The sequence below is a fragment of the Ixodes scapularis genome, unplaced genomic scaffold, assembly GCF_016920785.2.
Source record: "Ixodes scapularis isolate PalLabHiFi unplaced genomic scaffold, ASM1692078v2 ptg003125l_1__unscaffolded, whole genome shotgun sequence".
NCBI lineage: Eukaryota > Metazoa > Arthropoda > Arachnida > Ixodida > Ixodidae > Ixodes > Ixodes scapularis.
This window is the reverse complement of record NW_024610297.1, coordinates 75,069-96,124: the sequence shown is the minus strand read 5'-3', so window position 1 is coordinate 96,124 and position 21,056 is coordinate 75,069. Positions and strand designations below refer to the sequence as shown.

General features: G+C 49.4%; 1 pseudogene; it reads left to right on the top strand.

The window, feature by feature from the left end:
- Positions 1–11,917: 11,917 nt before the first annotated feature.
- LOC120839315 lies at positions 11,918–12,880 on the top strand (annotated as a pseudogene).
- The last annotated feature ends 8,176 nt before the right edge of the window (positions 12,881–21,056 follow it).

Genomic DNA, 21,056 nt, shown 5'->3' with positions numbered 1-21,056 from the left:
CACAAAGATGCATCACTCGGCGTGCCAAGGAAGCTTTGATCACGCCGCGACACCGGCGACACGTTTTCGACGAGTTGTACCTTTTGATACGGCTTCACGCACATTGCACTCGCTAAACACATTCACACGGCGTCGGTTCTTGGTCTGTATCCAAGCGCGCGAAGGCACAGAGACACGGCACTTCGGCGTGCCAAGGAAGATTTGAACACGCCGCCAGCCCTTCCTTTCGACGCGTTGTACCTTTTTCCTGCGACACTGCACTTTCGTAAAATTTTCCACGTGTTCACAACGGCAAGTCTCAACGATACACAGAGTCTCAAAAAACTTCCTCGGCGAATGACGACGAACGAGTAGAAAACGTGTCTACAGCACGCTGGAAAACCGCAGCAAAAGGCTAGCAAAACGGGAAATCGTATCCCAGCGGGGTTGCGTCCGGTGGCTTCACTTGCGGGAGCGGCAAGCGCGATCCAGCAATTGTCATTGAGATCAGTGGGTTCGCCATACTTGGCCCAGTCGGCCATCTTTCATCCATCTATCCATCCATCCATCCAACACAAGGCCGTGCGCCGCACAGGCGCACTGCAGAGGTCGCGAGGAGGTGCAGCTGGCGGAGCCAGGAGCTGGGAGAGCGAGGTGTCGACGAAACGTCGCAACATTTGTCGATGAAACGAGCGGGTGCTCGTTTCCACAAAATGATCTGTCGATGAAACATCGCAGTGTCGACGAAACGATTTGTCCATGAAACGTCGTTCGACGAACTGATTGCCACCGGCCGCTGGAGCGTTATTACGCTTTGCTTTCGTACGTGCATTTATGAAAGTTCAGTCTTATTTCTTTTAAACCGTATTATAATTCGCGATTGATTCACAACGACAACCTACCAAGCCTGTCTTGCTAACATGGCGCAGTCAACACCGACCCCACCCTGGATCACGGACCCCAACAGCCACGACGAAATTCAAAAAGAGATGAAGGAAATGAAAGCACAAATTCAGACGATTCTCTATGCCCTGAACATCGGCAGTGACCACGATTCCGGTCAGTCAAGTGAAGGAGGAGACGATCATCGCCAGCCCGAACAGTCGACCCAACCTGTTCTTGTCCTGGCCATCAAGCACCAACGAAAACGATACATGACCCATCAATCGAATGACATTTTCGGCATCATCGCTGAAACAACGACAACTCGCCCCCAAGCCCTGAACCAAAACTCGCAATCTCTCCAAGTACACTGTTCGGGCGAGACAGCAGCAGCGATACACACATTCGAAGGTAACCAGCAAGAGAGCCTCAAAGACTGGCTCGAGGCAGGGCCGGATGCTCCTCCTCCTCCTCCCCCTCCCCTTCCCTCCCCTCTCCCCCCCCCCCCCCCCCCCCCCCAAATATATCATTCCTTGAGCTCGGCGCATTGAGTGTCGCCGAGCTCAAGAAACACATCAAACGTTTGCTTGTAGGCACCAACGGCTACATTTACTTCAAACGTCCATTCTATACGTATTTTGTTTTCCGGATATGTTTAGACCCCTAATCCCGGAAGTAGACAAGACTGTATCCGAAAAGTTGTTTATTAAAATCTAACAAAAACATAACAGAGCAGCAGAGCAAGAGTGCGCACATACATATAATCAATACTATACAATATATAAAGCAACACAAACAATAAAGTGGACGCTACACTACAAATGGAAATTACCAACACTAAGTTACAAAACAGTGTACCAAAATGCAGACATTGGAAATAATTGACAAATACGACAATAAACAAATGCTATATGCTTCTCACGGGCACCCTTTAATGAGTTGGACAAAAAAAAATAAAGCCAATCATCAGCACGTTTAAGTTAGCAAAAAAGCAAATGAGACAATGCTGAGGTTTACAATCTTAACCTGAAAGGATATCGTAAGAATAACAAACACGGGACAAAGAGCCAACTTCTACTTTTATTATTGGCAGCTAAGCACTTTCTCGACAACGTGGAAGTTAGGACAGATGGAGCGAACATATAACTGATTCCTCTAAAATTGCATATTTCGTGCCTTCGCTTTGGCAAAATCTGATATAGTATGTTCAAAAGATAAATCGTGGAAAAGGTCACTCTCAATTGACATCATACCGAGCGAGTTCAGCTTCCCATCCAGAATGTTAGAACGGAGGTGATTCTTTATCAGTAACAATTTAGAAAACGATCGCGCGCTTTCACAATTTGCCACGGGTATGCTTAGGTGCATTCGCAATGCAATGGAAATGTTTGGAAACATATGAATAAGTTTTCTTTCGTGCAGCAATTGCATTAACCCTAGGGCACTTGTGTCTTGGCATGCAGAACTTTGTAGAAAGTTTGAAAACTGAACTACCTCGGTTGAAAATGCTGACTCTAAATCATTTTTGTAGGTTTTCACCAACTTCTCGGCCTGCTGTTCCAGAGACATCTCGCTCCCAACTTATGTCAGCAATTTTAGAAACCCAAACTTCTCGCAGAGTTCGGCGAGAGCAACCTTTCGCAGCCGCGAAGCAGAGCCACGACTGTCAAGTACGACCCCCCATTCTAGGTCTCTACAAAAAAACTTTTCCCTACCTTGTAGCGCACAATCGCTTTTTCCGTCCGGGCAACTTCTCGAAACGATATGTTTGCCCTCATCTTAACACTAAATGGTACTCAACATGCGTGCTCTCGCCTCAAAGGTATCAAAGAGATGTCGCAACAAATTCACAAACCCTTCCAGAGAGCTCAGAAGATCGACAGCAGTCGAAATATCTAAGCCAGGCTTCTGGAATGCTGCACTGGTTTTGTCAAAACGCTCCAAGATTTCACTCCAGGAAATGGTCATACATGCAGTATCAAGCTTTGTCATTTTATTAAAAAGAGAGCACGCTTTATTCCGGGAGTCACTGTTTTCTTGTCCGTTCTTTGCGATAGATTCAAGGCAACACTGAACCGCCTTGAAATTTTTACGAAAGGCCTTACATGATTCGGCATGTCTTGGCCAACTGGTTTCAGAGGCTTTTTAGAACAAGGTGTTCACCAGTTCCACCCATGCTGTCTAAAAGACATTTCCACCGCCGGCCCCTTAAAGGAGGCAACAAAGAACGCGTTCAGTTTCTGAGTTACACTGAAAAATTTTGTTGGCCCCAAGGCAACTGTCGACGCTGCACGCTTCAGCTAAGTTTAGTGAATGGCCTGCGCACGGGACGTAAACGGCCAACTTGTTGAGGTGTTTAACTTGCGCTTGCTATCCTTTGTACTTCCCCGACATATTACTTGTGTTGTCATATGCCTGGCCCCTGCAGTCATCAATCCAGATGCCGTTGCCTGCCAACAGAGACATCACGGTATCGAAAATATACAACCCTGTATGCGATTCAATCGGAACAAATCCAAGAAAGCGTTCATGCACTTCTACCTTTAAACAGTAGCGTAAAAGAACTGACAGCTGGTCAACGCGGGTAAGGTCTGGAGTCGAATCAATTATTAACAAAAATATTTTGCCCGTTAGCCTCGTCGACAAGACGGTCTTTGACGGCCTTTGCCATAAGCTCGATAAATTTGTCACAAATTGTTTTTGACAGGTATGATGGGTGGCCTTTGCCCTTGTTTCCATTGCGCTCAATGTGTTCAGCCCAGAAAGGGATCACACTGGGGAAAGATTTCAAGCACTCCCATACAATCTCCATTTCGCGGGGAACCAAAAACTTCCTCACTTCCCCTTAAAGGGGTAGTGAAACGAAATTTTAGCGCCGATCTTGTTGCATAAATATGGGCTAGGGACAGGCACCACCTCGGAAATATAAATAATGCGCTGTAAAACACAGGAAAACTAATTTTAAACATAATTAAACGATTTCAAATTCTCATCTGGTGGATGGGGGGAAGTTCTCGTGACATCACTTGTGCCATAATAGCAGCGCCGTTCTGCGGCAATACGGCGTGCCGTCAGAATTCGCCTAGGCCTGAACGTTTGCAAAGCCTTGGTGGAGAAAGCCAAAGCGTAGTTGGCCACAGTGAGCTCGTTCTCGTTGCGGCTCTTTGCACGACACGACCCGAGCATGCTTCTGGCACGGCCGGTATTAGTTGCTGCGAGTCGCGAGCTGCGAGCCGACGTTAAAAAGGATATGTTTGAACTACGAGGGTCTCAGCAAGAGCCACGCAAATACCTGTTCACACTCGGAGCGGACACGCACGTTTGATCGAAGTGCTGGATTCGCTCTGTTAGACCGCATTTCGGTCAGCGCTTCTGGACCGATCTTTTACGATTGCAACTCGATACTGACATGACACTCGGCAAAGAAAGGTTAGACCGACATCGCGTAGCTCCCACGAACTGCTATAGCTCGACAGTGACGTAGCGTCGAGTCAGAATAAAAATGGCATACTAATAACAGAGTGTACATACCGAGTTGCGAAGATAATCCGTATGGCGTTTATTTGAGCTCTATTTCACACAAAACAAGGAGATAGAATCAATGAGAGTCCCTTTTCGACAACAGCGTTCGTCACCGCTGTCTCGAAAAACAAGGAGATCGAGATGACAAGGGGAAAATATTGACCTCTGAAATTTAGTTCAGGGATCAAACTACTCATCCGGTAAGGGTCCACAAGGGTCGCGCGGGCATATTCCATTCAGCAGGCCAGCCGGTCATGGACAGACGGTCTTGGCCAAGGACCGCCGGAGCAACGGTGCGCCGAGTCGATGTTGCTGCTACGCCTAATATATTCTGCCGAGCTCGCTCGGTCGGCAGAATCGTGGCCGTTGTAGCTCTTCTCGTGTGTTTGTGGATCCTGCGTTCTTGATCGTCGTGGTCTGTTTTAAGTACTCCTTCCTTTTTTCTTGCTGGTTGAAGTCGGGACGCACGAGAAGAGCACGTAGAAAAATAAATGTCCGTTGGTGGCCGATACCAAGTAACTGAGCGACGCTGTCGGCCTTGTTGATTTGATCGTAAAAAGTGCGTAAGACAGCTTCAGAGCTGTCGTAGGATTCTGTCGTAACCTGCGCAAAGGTTACGACAATTTCGTTTCGAGAGTACGGGTTTTCTCTCAAATTTGTCGTACGCACTTTTTTCGTCGTGAGTTCGCTTTGAGAATCCGGCCTCAGAGTTGGTTTTGTCAGTGGTGCCGTGGTTGCCGACTTGCCGTGGTGCAGCGTGCGTGCAGCCCTTGCACATCTCAAACGGCCACGTTGTCACAGGTCGTAAATCGTCGACGCGCCACCAAGTGGCAACGCTCGTAACCACAACATTCACGCCGTACCCTTTCCCGTCTGGCACAAGTGACGTCACGAGTGCGCCCAATACCCCAAGACGCATCGCGCTCTCCGATGGCCGATTTTTGAGCGCGCGCCCAATCGGGCCCATTAGGGTGAAAAATATAGCCATCCGTTCAAAATACAAACGCGATATTATGATTTATGAATATCACTGATCATATTGAACCTATTTCTGACCATAATAGGTGTATTTCAAGTTTCGCTTCAGTATCCCTTTAAAGGGATACTAAAACGAAATTTCGGCGCTCATTTTTTGGTCTATATGTGTTCAAAAGAGCAGTATCACATAGAACATACCAATATCTTGTTAAAAAAGTCTCGAAAATGAATTTTAAAACGAATTAAACGATTAGCAAAGAGCACCTGGTGGATGTCGCTAACGCCTCGTTTGTAATGCTCGTCTAGGAACCTTGACAGCTAGTGACGGAGGTTGTTTCGTCTCCGGCCACGACGAGAGAAGGGGGGAAGGAGGAACTCCCCTCTTCCCGAGAATCCCTTTTGTGTGTCGCAGAAGTCGCTATTGTCCCCCTAGAAGATTATAGAAGATTAACCCGTCACTCAAAATTCGTACAAAAGCAGCCGCTTCGGTGGCTGGAACGACTAGGCCATCCTCTCGACGTCAGCCTCGCCGTAGCTTTGCTCGTCTTGAGACGACCTATGTCACGATTGCGTTGGATGTCACGTGCTCTAAGCTGGGCCTTCTTCGAGCGCTTGCCAGAGTGTGCAGTTTATAACGAAAAATACAGCCACCAGGATCAAAATACAAACGTGCAATTGTCATTTACGGATATTGTGGATCATATTCAACCTATTTTTGAACACGTCGGGAATATTTCAAAGAAGCGCGACGTCACAAGAGACGCGTCAGCGATTGGTCGAAACGAGAAACGTGCCCTCGGTCACGTTTTGGTTCGCGATTTTTAGGAATACTGTTCCAATTTCCACTTGAATAACCAGGAAAAGTATAAATCGGACCGAAAATGATTACTAAACCGTAAATAAAGCAGCATAATTGTTTTTTACTTTGCTACGCTGGACGCGAAGCGGGCAACGAACTACTATGGGCAAACAAAATAAAATAAAAAAGAACACGGTACTGGAAGGATTCTGCAAAATTGTAGCTGTAGATGGCTGTTCCAACGGTCGACTGAAGACCAGTATTCGTTCGGGCGACGCTAGTTTTGTGTTCTTTGACGACGAAAAGAGGACGTCCGCGGAGAAACCGGATCCCGGAACGGCCGGATCGCTGCCGCTTTCCCCTTCGCGTCCGTCCTTCGGCATGCGGGCCGCTGGTTGCCGGCTGGGCGGTCTCCGTCGGGTGATGGCAGAGGCCGCCACACACGTACTCCCGTTCCGTTGGTGTTCGGTCACTGAACGGAAGCTCGAACTCGCTCGCGAAAGCGGCATTGCCGTAGATGTTGACAGATTCGGCGAAACGACCGCCCCACCACGCTGCTATAACCCACCGTGGTAACCAGAGTCTCGATCTCCTAAATGCTACCGATACCGACTATTCACATCTGACGTCACTCACTACGTCACCTCCGTTTTCGGAGGCCCAGAAACGAGAACGGAGATAGTTCAGTTTCGGTTTCTTTACTTCTTTCGTAGGCACAAAAATACGCGTCACAAATGTCTACAAAAAATTGGGCAGCATGCTATGTTCCCAAGAAGCATAAAAACACCATTTAAAAAAAAATTAAATAAAATCGTCTTCATTGTCCCTTTAACGCTCTGCTTTCCGTTTGTAACGGGCTCCGAAGATTGAAGAAAAAATATCACGAGTACCAGCTACCGACCTCAGTGCTGGCAAAAATCGGAACAATGTCTTCCTATGGAACCGCAGAAGAAGCTGCAGGCGCGATTTTATATGTTTAGCCGACAGGGGCTGTAATTAAAGTTTTTGACAAGTTTGCGAGGCTTATATAGTTTCTTCTTCTGTCGAAAGATTTCATTGTTGAGCGTCGTGGCTGAAGGAAATGGCAATTTCACATTTCTTGATCTGAAGACAAACGTTGACCCTATAAAAAACTGCATGATTTCGCCTCAATTTCGGATCTGTAAATGAACCCAATTAACTTTTTCTAAACGCAGGATGTGCCCAAAATGCAGCGTGGTCTGAACTAATTTAGGGGCGCGGGGTCGAGTTTCGGTTCTAGCAGACGATTTTCTGAATGGAGTCCGTTCCCTTCAGCTTGAGTTGAATCCTCCCTGTTTTAGGCTCACTGGTCAGAACTGATAACTTTACTTCTGAATCTGGTGAGTTTATCAATATTTCTCCCAAAAATCCACTACCAAACAGCGGTGCAATGAGAAATAAATATTGTTCTGATGTGTGCGTATCAGATCTGATGTTAATGTCCAGTTTCAGCCAGCTGTAAAGAGCAGTCTGGCAACCTGAATAAACTGGGCGGCGAATTTTGATTGACTCGCGAAATGGCGAAAAAGCGAAACGGCGAAATCGCGAATAACAAACAGCCAGGGGAAAACCAGCAGAGCCCACGGCTATGGCGCAGTGGGGAAGCTGGCGACGAAGTACGCATAAAGTGCGACGGATGCAGGAGGTGGGCCTTCCTGGAAGAAAGCCGTTACAAGGATGTCTCGGAGGCGGAGGAAGACACAGACCCGTTCATTTGCAACATATGCACGAGGCTGACAGAGCTGGAAAACATGCATGGGATGCGGACAGCAGAGCTGACAGCGCTGGTGAGCTCCTTGACTGAGCAGATCCGACGGTTAGAGGACCAGGTGGCGAGTACGGCCAGTGCAGCTACCCCAGAGCTGACACACTCCGACAGTGGACAGGGGGTTTTGTGTCAGCCAGTGCGATCCGATGGCAATCGTGACGGTGGGGACATGGACTCCCACCAAGGCAATGCCGGAGAAAAGGACCTAGAAGTCGAGTGGAGCAACAGAGAAGAAACGAAGGCACCTGGTGAAACCAGCACTCAACAAGTCAACACAGCGGCAAATGTGGAGCAAGAGAAAGCTGCAGAAAGGACGACAGATGCGGGACAACAGAGCCTGGAGAGTACGCTATCCACGACGAGTTCGGACGGAGTGCGAACCGACAAACGGAAACATGTGGACGGAGCAGAAGAAAAAGGTGATGCGACAGCTGGCTTCCAGCGACCACCCCAGGGTGTGACGTGAGAGGCGATTGTAGTCGGAGACGACAACGTACCCGTTTTGCACGCGCGCTCGACAGGGAAGTAGGCGATAGCCGACGGCTGGAGGTGCTGTACAGCAGGGAGGCAACAGCAGAGGTGGCCGAGAAACTAATTGAAGATTATGAGAGTCAGGCACGAAAGGTACGCCGACTATATGTGCTCCATGTTGGCATCAAGGATTTGCTGCAAGGAAGGAGGCCAGAAGAGATTGTGGACCATCTCAGGAACACATGGTCGAAACGAAGTGACGTCCTAGCCATCTGTGCAGTGCCTGAGGTTGCAACTAGGGGAAAGGCGGTTCAGGCTGCAGCCATGTCACTGAATCTGAAGTTAGGAGACCTCTGCCAAGAGCTGAGGGCAACATACATCAACCTCAGCAAGGACCTGTACCATGAGGACATGACCAGAGATGGACTGCACTACAGTCAAGAAGGAGGAAGGAAGGTAGCAGACCGCCTAGCATGGGTGATAAGTCGTTTTTTAGGTACGCGCAGACGAGGCAGAAGTGTGAAACAAACACAGCGGACCAGTCAACAGAGTCAAGGGAGCAAGCACCAGGAGACAACAACACGAGGCCGGGAGATACCGAACCAGACGTTTCACTCCAGCTGGGTACGAACTGCAAAACCGGTACGTCCACAGCGGTGCAGTCCAGGCGACCAAGAAGAGCGGCAAAACGAGGCAACGTCACAGACAGAGAAAACGTGGCCCACCCACCGCCCGCAACACCCAGCAGAGCAGAGCTTTCCACAGGCCAACCCCTTCATAGGGCTCCCGCCTCTACCTCTACTGGAACCCACACACCCCCAGCAATGGGGGCCCCAGCCACCAGTGCTAGTGCAACGGAGACCCGAGGTAGCTCCTATCCCCCACCTGTTTTCAATGGTGGCACACATGGTAAACTGCCAACAGGGGCATGTCCTGGGTCGCCAATCAGCATAGGGTTTCCCCTCGACACAGGGAGAAAGGGTGATCGACGGATGAAGAGGTCACAGAAGCGAAGACGAAGACGCCGAAACAGAAAGGTAGTGAGAAAAGGAACGAAGGTGGCTTTCCTAAATATGTGGGGAGGACGGGGAGAAGGAAAGTGGAACGAGGTCGCAGCCATGATGGACAAAGAAGAAATCTCTATCTTTGGGCTGGCGGAGACTCATCTACGAGGAAAAGAAGGCCCACCCATTTTCCCAGGTCTGGTTTGGGAGGGCTGTAACAGGCAAGGTGAAATGAGGAAAGGAGGTGGAGTTGGAGTCCTCTTCCGAGACAATGAACAATGGGCCAGAACAAAAGTGGAGTGCTGTGAACATATGTGGATGAGGGGCACAGTGAAGGGAACACCTCTAGCAGTTGCAGTGGTGTACTGGTGGACAGGGAAAGGATAGAAGGAGAAGAACAAAGAAATGGCCAAGTGCTTGAATGAAGACGTCCAGGAGATGAGGAACCATGGAGATGACATAATTCTCCTGGGGGACTTTAACGCACATATTGAGAAATTGGACGGTAGGAGGGATGGAAATGGGCAGTACCTACATGACTTGATAGAGACCAATGACTTGGTACTTGGAAACACACTGAGCACATGTGAGGGAAAGTACACCTGGGTATCCGGAGACCGAAACTCATGCATCGACTACATCCCCATGTCCCCGATGATAAGTAGAAAACTGGTCAGGGTTACCATCGACGAGGAGGGTGCGGTCAGTGTCGGCAGCGACCACAACAGAACCTTGGCTATCTTTGGAGGACCGAGGACCACAGGCGCTACACGTAACTTGCCAAGGGAGCGAGCTCTACGAGAGAACAAGATTGAAGAGATTGCCCGTAAGCTAAAAAAGGTGGCAAACAGAGACATGACCTATGAGAGCATTGTGAATTGGAAATTAAGAAGATGAAGAAAAGCAAGGGCATGTCAACGAGGAGGGAATTAAAAAGCTGGTGGCACTCGGAAATCAGACAAGCCATCAACATTCGCCAAGAGGCCTGCAGGTGTCATCGGGCAGCGAGAGAAAGGAAAGTGAAAGCGGAACTTTGGGAGAAGTACAGAGAAGCCAAGCTAAAGTGCAAACAAGTGGTCCAAAGGAGAAGAAGGGCAGTGGGGAGGCATACACTGCAGGACTTAAAGCGAAGCAGAAGAGCAGCACCCAGGAAATTCTGGAGGCATATGAAATGCCTAGGAAGGCCAACAACAGCATTACAACACCTGAAGAGTCCACTGACCCTGGAAATCGTCAAGGATGAGGAGTGTCTCAGCTTGGTGTCACAGACTGTGGCCAAACTGCTCCAAGAGGAGGCACACCTAAGGGACCCACGATATGAAATTACACCTAGCACAGGAGGGTCAGCACAAAGGCAGAGCAACAACACGGGGGAAGGGACCCCGGAAGACTCTGACTTGCTGGAAGAACCATCGAAAGTGGAAATGCACGGAGTCCTTCAGAACATGCAAGCGGGCACAGCCATGGGGCCGGACAGGGTGCCGATGAGCGTCTTGAAGAAAATGGGACCCAAGATGAAGGAAGCCCTACAAGGTGCACTTGGAGATGTCCTACACGGCAGAGACGTACCTAAAGATTGGAGGCTCGGGAGAGTGAAGCTCATATATAAGGGAACGGGAGAGAAGACAGACCTGACAAACTACCGGCCCATTATTGTGACCTCCACTATGTACAGGGTAGGCATGCAATTCATAAGACGCAGACTGCAAGGCTGGGCGGAGCAGAAACATGTACTGGGCGAGCTCCAGAACGGCTTCAGGAGTGGCCGACAGCTCGAGGACAACCTGTATGTGCTGACCCAAGCAATTGAGATTGTACAACAGGAGGGGAGACACCTATGGGCAGCTTTCTTGGACATTGAAAAGGCCTATGATTCAATCTCCCACTCAAGGCTCTGGTGGGAACTGACACAGATTGGAGTGCCAGGTTCAGTGCTTGAGCTCTTCCAGGAGCTGTACAGGGACACAACGGTTGTGGTGGAATGGGAGGGCATGAACACGCAATTGACCAATCCCAGTGACAAGAGGCTTGCGACAAGGATGCCCCCTTTCCCCTCTCCTGTTCACGTTATATATGTCTAGATGGGAGGCAGAACTGGAGGAGTATGGGAGAGGCCTCAACCTGTCCTACATGGAAAATGGGCAAATGGTGAGACAACATCTTCCAGGACTATTTTATGCGGATGACCTGGTGCTGACAGCAGGCACCTGTGAAGAGATGCAACAGCTGCTGGACATATGCACAAAACAAGGGGACAGACTGGGCCTAAAGTACAGCTCCCGTAAGTGCAAAGTGCTGAAGTGGGGGCCTACTGAGAATGTAGAGGGGGATTTGGACACACCACTTGTACTGCAGGGGGAGACTGTGCAGTGTGTCATGGACTACAAGTACTTGGGTGTACACCTGTCCATGGGTAGGAACTACATCCAAGCACATGAATCGGCTGTCCGGGCAAAGGCCATGAGGGGAAAGGGAGTGCTGGCAGCAACGTCCATGTGGGCTTTCGACCGTTACGAGGTTGCTCGTAGCCTGTGGAAGATGGTGATGGTGCCCGGACTGATTTTCGCGAATCGGGTGCTGTGCACGTCGTCCCAGACTCGGGAGTTCCTAGAGGTTCGACAGCGGGAGGCGGGGCGGATGGCACTCGGGGCACACAGGAGGACTCCAAACGAAGGGGTGCAGGGGGACCTCGGGTGGTCTGCTTTTGAGTCGAGGGAAGCGGTGGCTAAGCTAGCTTACGAGAGGCGTCTGTGCGGCCTCGGAGAGGAGCGATGGGCCAGGAGGGTGTTTAAGTACCTCGTGTACAGGAGTGTAAACACGCGCCTGACCAAACGAGTGGAGAGGCTCGCGGGGAAGTATGAGGTACCACCGACCCTCCTGGACGGCCGGCCGCTCCGAGAGGGGGTTACGGACCTCAAGAAGCACGCGCGGCAGGTCGAGACGCGAAGGTAGACGGAGTCGGCCACACGAAAATCATCAATGACTGTGTATGCGGCCTCGAAGCCGGCGATCGAGCGGGAGCAGCTGTACGATGACTCCAGGGGCAGCGGCTTGCTTTTCGAGGCACGCACGGGAACCCTCAAGACCAGGCTGTGGAGATCGCGATATGACACTGGGGCCCCAATCACCTGCGTCGCCTGAGAAGCAGCAGAGGAGACAACCGAACATCTGGTGCTGCAGTGCAAGGCCCTCAGCCCATCCCCCCAGGTGGACCATCTGCCGAGCGCGCTGGGCTTCCGGACGGCGGAGCGGGGGGATGACGGCAAGGAATACGTCGAGACCACCAAGCGCCGACTAGAGCAGTGGTGGGAGATTTCCTGGCGGCTGTGGAAGAGGGAGAGGCGAGCTGGGCCGGACGTGCAAGCACAAGCCGGACAACTGATTTTTTCCACCCAAGTCGACCTGCCCCACACCGTGGACCCGACCGAAGCTCCAACAGAACAAGAACTCGTCTAGGCTTGGCTAAAAGCCAAGCTGAGCAAGCCCTTTTTTTTTTTTTTTGGCAGGCCATTGCCGGATTTTTTGGCGAGCGGCCACCCGTTACAAAGGAGACGCCACTAAATCCAAATCCAAATCCAAAAGGTTTAGAAACCGCCGGGGTAAAATGTTTTTTTGCCGATTAGTGTAGAGGTGGCAGTGCGACAGATATCTTCCAAAAGGTGTATAGGCATACCGAGACCGCTACCAGCAGACCACTTGGGTTCGGCGCGGAGTCGCGACCGTGGGGGCGATCAAGAAGCCCTTCCTTCGGAGCGCTACCAACCGGGCCCTGTAGGGTGCAAGTGTTTTTTTCGACGCGGCATGTCGGGGCACAGCTAAACGACGGAATCTAGCGGTGGTGGCTGGGGCGTCACGGAAACCAGGCAAGGGAGGCACCCAACATCATGACTCCACGGAGGAAAACAATGACAACCAGTCAAATGGAAAAGGCAAAGAAGAGGGGAAAGCGAGACAAGGCGGCAGTGGAGTGCGAAGGCTGTGAGAAATGGGTGGATATCAGCGAGACACCGTTCGAATCATGCACGGAGGCGGAGAACAGTACGTACAAATGTAAGGAGTGCAAGGAAAATGAGGTGAGAAGAAGCATCTTGGAGGAGGAGATCGAACGGCAAGTTAATGCCTTGAGAGAGGCAATGAGAGTGAAGCTGGAGGAGGCAAAGACAGAGAGAGCGGCCATAGAAAGTGGGATGTTGGCGAAGCTTGAAGAGAGATCCTTGAGAATAGCGGCGGAAGAAGAACTGAAAGCAATAATGCAGGAGGAAAGGAACAAGAGAGAAAAATTAGGGGAGGTGTTTAATGACTGGATGAAGTCATGTGAACCAGCGCAAATGACGGTCAACGGGGCTGAAAACGTGCCGCAACAGCTGGAACCGGGAAACGGGGTCAAAGAAAAGAAGACATACCACACAGACGCGAAAGAGACAGATAGCTTTTCCCAAGAATGGACGGGATGAAGTGGAGATCTGGATAAGGAGCAGGAGGGACAGACGACTGGAGGCCAAACACAGAGGCCAGCACAGGAACTACAAGGAGGCCCTCATGAGGCAGAGGGCAGACCCAGATGACGGGACAAAGAAACAGGACAAAGAGAAGGTAAACAAGAGAGTCTTAGTGGTAGGGGACACTAATGCCTTCAAGATAAAGAGAGCCACACTGAAGGTGGTAGATTACGACAAGAAAGTTCACTTTGCGACTAAGCCGGGAGCACAACTGAGAGAGTCACTGGAGAGAGCAGAGAGGGATGGGAAAATATGGAATGCAGAGGCAGGGACGGTGGTCATACATGCGGGAGTGACAGACGTGCAAGGCGAAGAGTCGGTGGAAGAAATGGCAGCGGAGCTAGGGAAACGGCTTGAGGACTGGACCACGAGAGCCCCGAAACACTCTTTTATGGTGTATGAAGTCCCAGAAATCAAAGACAAGGGGGACCCACTTAAAGAGAGGTGCGCCAAGTGGAACAGGCTATCAAGAGAGATCAGCCAGCAGCTGGGATCGAGGGTGGAAGTGGTAAAGAACACAGGAACGGGAAACGACATGGAAGGTGGCTGCAATAATAGAGATGCGGCAATTGAAGAGGGACAAGCACTGGGTAACAGACTAAAGAGTTTTTTAGGACTGAAATGCAAGGGGAAAAGCGTGACACCGATGAAAAGGCGAAAGGAAAGAATGGAAGGCAGGCTGACTCTGGACCAGAGAATACAGCGACTCGAGGAACAACTCCAGAGGATATGTCCCCCACAGGGACATGCCCACTAAGAAGAGAAAGTAGGAGAGATGGTGCCTGCAACAACACGAGGCGGAAAATACAAAAAGGCACCAGACCAGCAAACAACGAAAAACAGAAGAGCAAAAAAGAAAAAGAGGGAAGTAAAGATTGCCTTTCTAAACCTGCAGGGAGGAAGGAAAGCGGGAAAATGGGAAGAGGCCTTTCAGATGTTACAAGATAAGATTGGAATGTTCGCAGTCACAGAAACCCACCTCAGGGATGAAGAAAGACCCCCGGATTGCGAAGAGCTTTTTTGGGATGGGGTAAACAGAGAGGGCAGTGAGAGGAGGGGAGGGGGTTAGGATGCTTTAGTGGGCCAGGCTGGCAGAGAGAAAGGCCAGAGTGCAGAGAGCACATGTGGTTGATGGGGATACTGGCGGGGAGAAAGGTGGCAGTGGCAGTGGTGTACCTGTGGACGGGGCAGACAGCAGGGAGACAAACATCGAGCTAATCAAGTGCATTGAAAAAGACTGTCACAACATTGGGAGACCTACCATTATGGTAGGCGACTTCAACGCACACCTAGAGGAGTTCAATGGGAGAACAGACGGAAATGGAAAGCTGCTGCAGAACATGGCGGAACACCTGGACATGGTAATCGTCAACATACAAGATAAATGCATAGGAAAGACGACATCGACGGCCAGAGGGATGAGCTCTACAATTGATTATTGCCTGGTGTCCCCGGACCTGTATGAATAACTGTACTACATGGAGATAGACGAGGAAGGCGACAAGAGCTTGGGAAGTGATCACAACAGATTGCTGATCACTTTCGGAGGAAAGCCAACGGAAAAGAGAATCAGCAAACCTATGAGACCACACCACATAACGCAACCAGAAGCACAAACCATTGCACAGAAACTGGAGGAAGAGGTGGAAACCAGACAGGTGGAGACGTACGGGAACCTCATGCGGTGTTGGAAGGACCACCTGGAAAAACTAAAACGACCGACACGAAGGAAGAGGAGGAGAAAACGATGGTGGGGCGTGGAGGTGAGGGAGGCCATTACAAGAAGGCAACTGGCAAACAGGATTCTACGTGGGACCACCAGAAAACGAAAGGAGGAGAAGAAAGCCCCCCTACAGAAAGATCCAAGAGAGTGGAGGGAGTACCAGAGCAGGAAAATAGAGGTGACAGCTTTGATTCAAAGCAAAATGGCCAAGGTAGATAAGAGATTTTTGGAAGAACTGAGAGAGGCAGGACGTGAGGCACCACTGAAGTTCTGGCGACATGTACAGGGCCAAACAGGTCGACCCAGGGAGGATGCTGTAATCAAAGACGATGCGACGGGAAAGGAACTGGACCCTGGAGAGACCAACCGGTACATTGAGAGGTGGATTAGGGACATGTTCACAGGAGACAGCAAACAAATGGACAGTGAGGAGGGGGAGACGGAGGACGAACTGCAGGAGCAACCGAGCAGAGAGGAAATTACGGAGAGGGAGTTAAAGAGAGCAGTCAAGAGGATGGGAGGAACCACAGCCACTGGAATGGACGGAATCCCAATGAGGCTGGTGAAGGAGCTGGGGCCAGAGATGAGAGCACTGCTGCGCGAGATCCTCAACCAGATCCTGAAGGAGGGATGGGTGCCGGTGGAGTGGCGAACCTCAAGACTCAGACTCTTCTACAAGGGAAAAGGGCAAAAGTCAACGCTCGGCAACTACCGCCCCATAGCCATCACATCGGTACTCTACCGCGTGTTCACACAGATAATACGAGACCAACTGCAGGCATGGGCAGAGGCAGGAGTCCTGGGAGAGCTGCAGAATGGTTTCCGGTGGGGGAGACGCCTTGAGGACAATTTATTCGTGCTGACGCAGGCCATCGAGATCGCCCAGAAGGAGAACCGCCCCCTTTACCTCTGTTTTCTCGATGTCAGCAAGGCTTACGACACGGTCGAACATCGAAAACTGTGGACGCAGCTGGCAGAGCAGGGACTCTGCAGTGAGTGGATAGACCTCTTGCGAGAAGTGTACAGAGGGACGGCGGTGGTGGCACAGTGGCAGCAGGAGACAACACATCCAGTGACCTGCTCCAAAGGCTTGAGACAGGGCTGGCCGCTGTCGCCGCTGCTGTTTATGCTGTACATAGCAGGAATCGAAAGGCGGCTGCAGGAGAGTGGGGAGGGTTTCTCACTGGAATATTCGGAAGGTGGGGAAAGGAAGGGAGGAAAACTCCCGGGACTCATCTACGCCGACGATATGGTGCTGATGGCGGACTCACTGCAGGGCCTGCAGGGGCTCATGAACGAGTGTGGTGCAATGGAAGAGGCCCTGGGGCTTAGCTTCAGTGTGCACAAATCTGGGCTAATGGCCTTTGGGGCAGTAGAGGAAAACGGGACCACCAACCTGTCCATTCAGGCCAACCCTGTACCTTGGGTGGACCACTACAAATATCTGGGTGTAAACCTACAGAAGGGACACCACTACCTCCTAGAGCACGAGACGAAGGTCAAGGCGAAGGGCAGGAGGAACAAGGGCATAGCAGCGACCAGGGCCCTCTGGGGATATAACCGATACGAGGTAACCCGAGTGGTCTGGAAGATGGTGGCGGTGCCGGGGCTCACTTTCGGCAACTCAGTGTTGTGCCTGTCATCAGGTACCAGGCAATAGCTCGAGGTCCGTCAGAGGGAGGTGGGAAGATCGGCACTAGGTGCAAGCCAAACAGCACCGAACGAGGCCGTTTAAGGAGACATGGGCTGGTCCAGTTTTGAGGCCAGGGAGGCCCGAGCCAAGCTGGACTTTGAGCGACGCCTCAACCGGATGAGCGAAGAGCGCTGGGCCAGACAAGTTTACATGTGCATCTTCGGTCCGTCCCAACCCGGTGGGTGCGACGGACGCGCCAGCTGGCACAGCGGTACGAGGTCAGCGGCCCACGCCTCTACCCGGCCGCGGAGCAGCCGGAATTGCAGCAGAGTATCCGCACGAGGGTGATCGAGAGCGAGACACGGCGGTGGGCGGAAGCGGCACGTCTGAAACCAACGCTGGCCCTGTATGCCAGAGAGAAACAGGAGGTGAAGTGAATACCTTTCATAGACAACAGCAAGGGCAGTGCACTGCTTTCGGACGCCTGAGGCGGCATGCTGCGGACCCGCGTGTTCCGCGCGAAGTACATGGACATGGAAGTGAAGTGCGCCATGTTCACGCAGGGAGCAGACGGGACGGCGGAACACGTCATACTGGAATGGACGGGCATAGAGCCGGACGTGACGTACGAACCAAACATGGCGGTGGCGCTGGGCTTCCGGGGCGTTAACGAACAGTACGCCGCCGATAGTTTGCAGCCAGTGGAGGTGACAAAGAGGAGACTGGAGTGTTGGTGGAGGAGAGCAAGGGAACACAACTATGATATTGGCTAGTGTAGCTACTAGCCAGGCTAGATCCAGCGCTGCTGAGATCCCCCGATACAAAGAGGTTAGCCCCAAATCCAATCCAAATCCAAAAATCCAATACAAGACAAACTCGATGCATGGTGTCAAAAGTGGCTAGTCCCGCAAAAAGGGCGGTGAACTAAGAAGAAAGCCGAACCATGGACGTGCTCAAACCTCCCGAGGGCCTAAACTTGACAGGGAACGCAGCGGAGAATCGGCAACGGTTCAAACAACGTGTGGAACTGTACCTACGGGCGACGGAGACCACCAAGCGAACCGACGAACAAAGGGCAGCCATTTTGCTTCATATGGTGGGACCCAATGCCATCGAAGTCTACAACACCTTTACCTTCGCACCTGAGGAAAAACAGGACTACCAGACAGTACTGAAGAAGTTTGAAGAGTAATGCATGCCCCGAAAAAATGAAACCTACGTATGGTACGTGTTTCGTTCACGAAAACGAGGGGTGAGCTGTTTGAACAGTTCATGCGAGAGCTACAACCAAGAGTGAAATTGTGCAACTTCTCGACTTTGTCGGACTCAATAGTACGAGATCAAATCGTATGTGGGGTAACAGACAAAAAACTGTGAGAGCGTTTGTTGCGCGAAGAAGATCTGACGTTGGAAAAGGCCATACAGCTCGGAAAGGCCTATGAGGTTCTTCAGGCACGAAATGAAACTCTTGACGGTCCTTGACGTGTCGACACAGTAGACAAAAAGAAGAGAGCGGACAAGCATGAGCAGAAAGTCCAACCGATGGGAAAAAATTGTCCCAAGTGCGACCGGAAGCATGACCCACGGAAGTGTCTGGCATACAACAAAAAGTGCAACAAGTGTCACAGGATGAACCACTTTGCCGTGTGTTGCAAAACAAAGTTTTTGGTAGATGAAGTAAAAGAACAGGACAACAGCGACTTCGCCGTTCTTCAAGTCAGCACATGCAAGGCTAAAAAAGGTGACGAGTGGCTGGTCAAGTCTCTCGTAGCCAACAAGGGAGTGGATCTAAAAGTTGACACAGGGTCCCAGGCAAATCTTTTGCCAAGTTCACTGTTCCGGAAGCTACACAAGATGGCGAGCCTGAAGCCAAGCATTTCAATCCTAAAAGGCTACAACGATGGTGTGATTGCACACCAAGGGAAAGCACTGCTGGAAGTGAAACTCAATTGGGAAAGAGCGCAAACATTGAGTTCTTCATCGTGAAAAAAGGACGCCAGGCCATAATAGGCTTAGCAGCGAGTGAACTCCTGGGGCTGGTCCAGCGAGTGCACACGGTGAAAGAAACTATGACCCAAGAAGTGGAACAGAAGTTTCCTAAGTTGTTTAAAGGACTGGGATGCGTTGGACGGGAGTGTAAGATTGTCCTTAAAGAAGGAGCAGAGCCAGTAGTACAGCCGACCAGAAGAGTGCCACAAGCTCTGAAAGAACCACTCAAGAAAGAACTCCAGAGAATGGAAGAGGCTGGAGTCATCACCCATTTCAGTGAACCTACTGATTGGGTAAGCCCAATTGTGATAGTCAAGAAGAAAGGAGGTGCTCTGAGAATCTGCACGGATCCAAGGCAAGTGAATGAATCCATCAAACGACAGCAAATGCCACGCTGTGAAGACATTGAAGCTGAACTGGCAAACGCCAAATTCTTCTCAAGGCTGGATGCCAATAGTGGGTATCACCAAATACCACTAGATGAGACGGCCTCTCGAGAGTGCACGTTTGGTATGCCATTTGGACGCTACCGATTTCTGAGACTACCATTTGGCATCCCATCGTAACCGGAAGTCTTCCAACATGAAGAAAATGCATTTTCGGTCGTTTTTTCAGGTTTTTTGTCATATTCCTATATTTTTAATTTTATTCTTGATATGGAATCTGAACTAAAACGAAGAAAATGCATTTTCGGTCGTTTTTCAGGTTTTTTGTCATATTCCTATATTTTTAATTTTATTATTGATTTGGAATCTGAACTAAAATGAAGAAAATGCATTTTCGTTCGTTTTCAGGTTATTTGTCATATTCCTATAATTTTAATTTTATTCTTGATATGGAATCTGAACTAAAATGAAGAAAATGCATTTTCGTTCGTTTTTTAGGTATTTTGTCATATTCCTATATTTTCAATTTTATTCTTGATATGGATTTTGAACTAAAATAAAGAAAATGCATTTTCGTTCGTTTTTCAGGTTTTTTTGTCATATTCCTATATTTTTAATTTTATTCTTGATATGGAATCTGAACTAAAACGAAGAAAATGCATTTTCGTTCGTTTTTCAGATATTTTGTTATATTTCTATATTTTTAATTTTATTCTTGATATGGAATCTGAACTAAAATAAAGAAAATGCATTTTCGTTCGTTTTTCAGTTATTTTGTCATATTCCTATATTTTAATTTTATTCTTGATATTGAATCTGAACTGAAATGACGAAAATGCATTTTCGGTCGTTTTTCAGGTTTTTTGTCATATTCCTATATTTTTAATTTTATTCTTGATATGGAATCTGAACTAAAAAGAAAATGCATTTTCGTTCGTTTTTCAGTTATCTTGTCGTATTTCTATATTTTTAATTTTATTCTTCATATGAAATCTGAACTAAAATGAAGAAAATGCATTTTCGGTCGTTTTTCAGGTTTTTTGTCATATTCCTATATTTTTAATTTTATTCTTGATATGGAATCTGAACTAAAACGAAGAAAATGCATTTTCGTTCGTTTTTAAGTTCTCGTATTTCTATATTTTTAATTTTATTCTTCATATAAAATCTGAACTAAAATGAAGAAAATGCATTTTCGGTCGTTTTTCAAGTTTTTTGTCATATTCCTATATTTTTAATTTTATTCTTGATATGGAATCTGAACTAAAACGAAGAAAATGCATTTTCGGTCGTTTTTCAGTTATTTTGTCATCTTCCTATATTTTTAATTTTATTCTTGATATTGAATCTGAACTGAAATGACGAAAATGCATTTTCGGTCGTTTTTCAGGTTTTTTGTCAT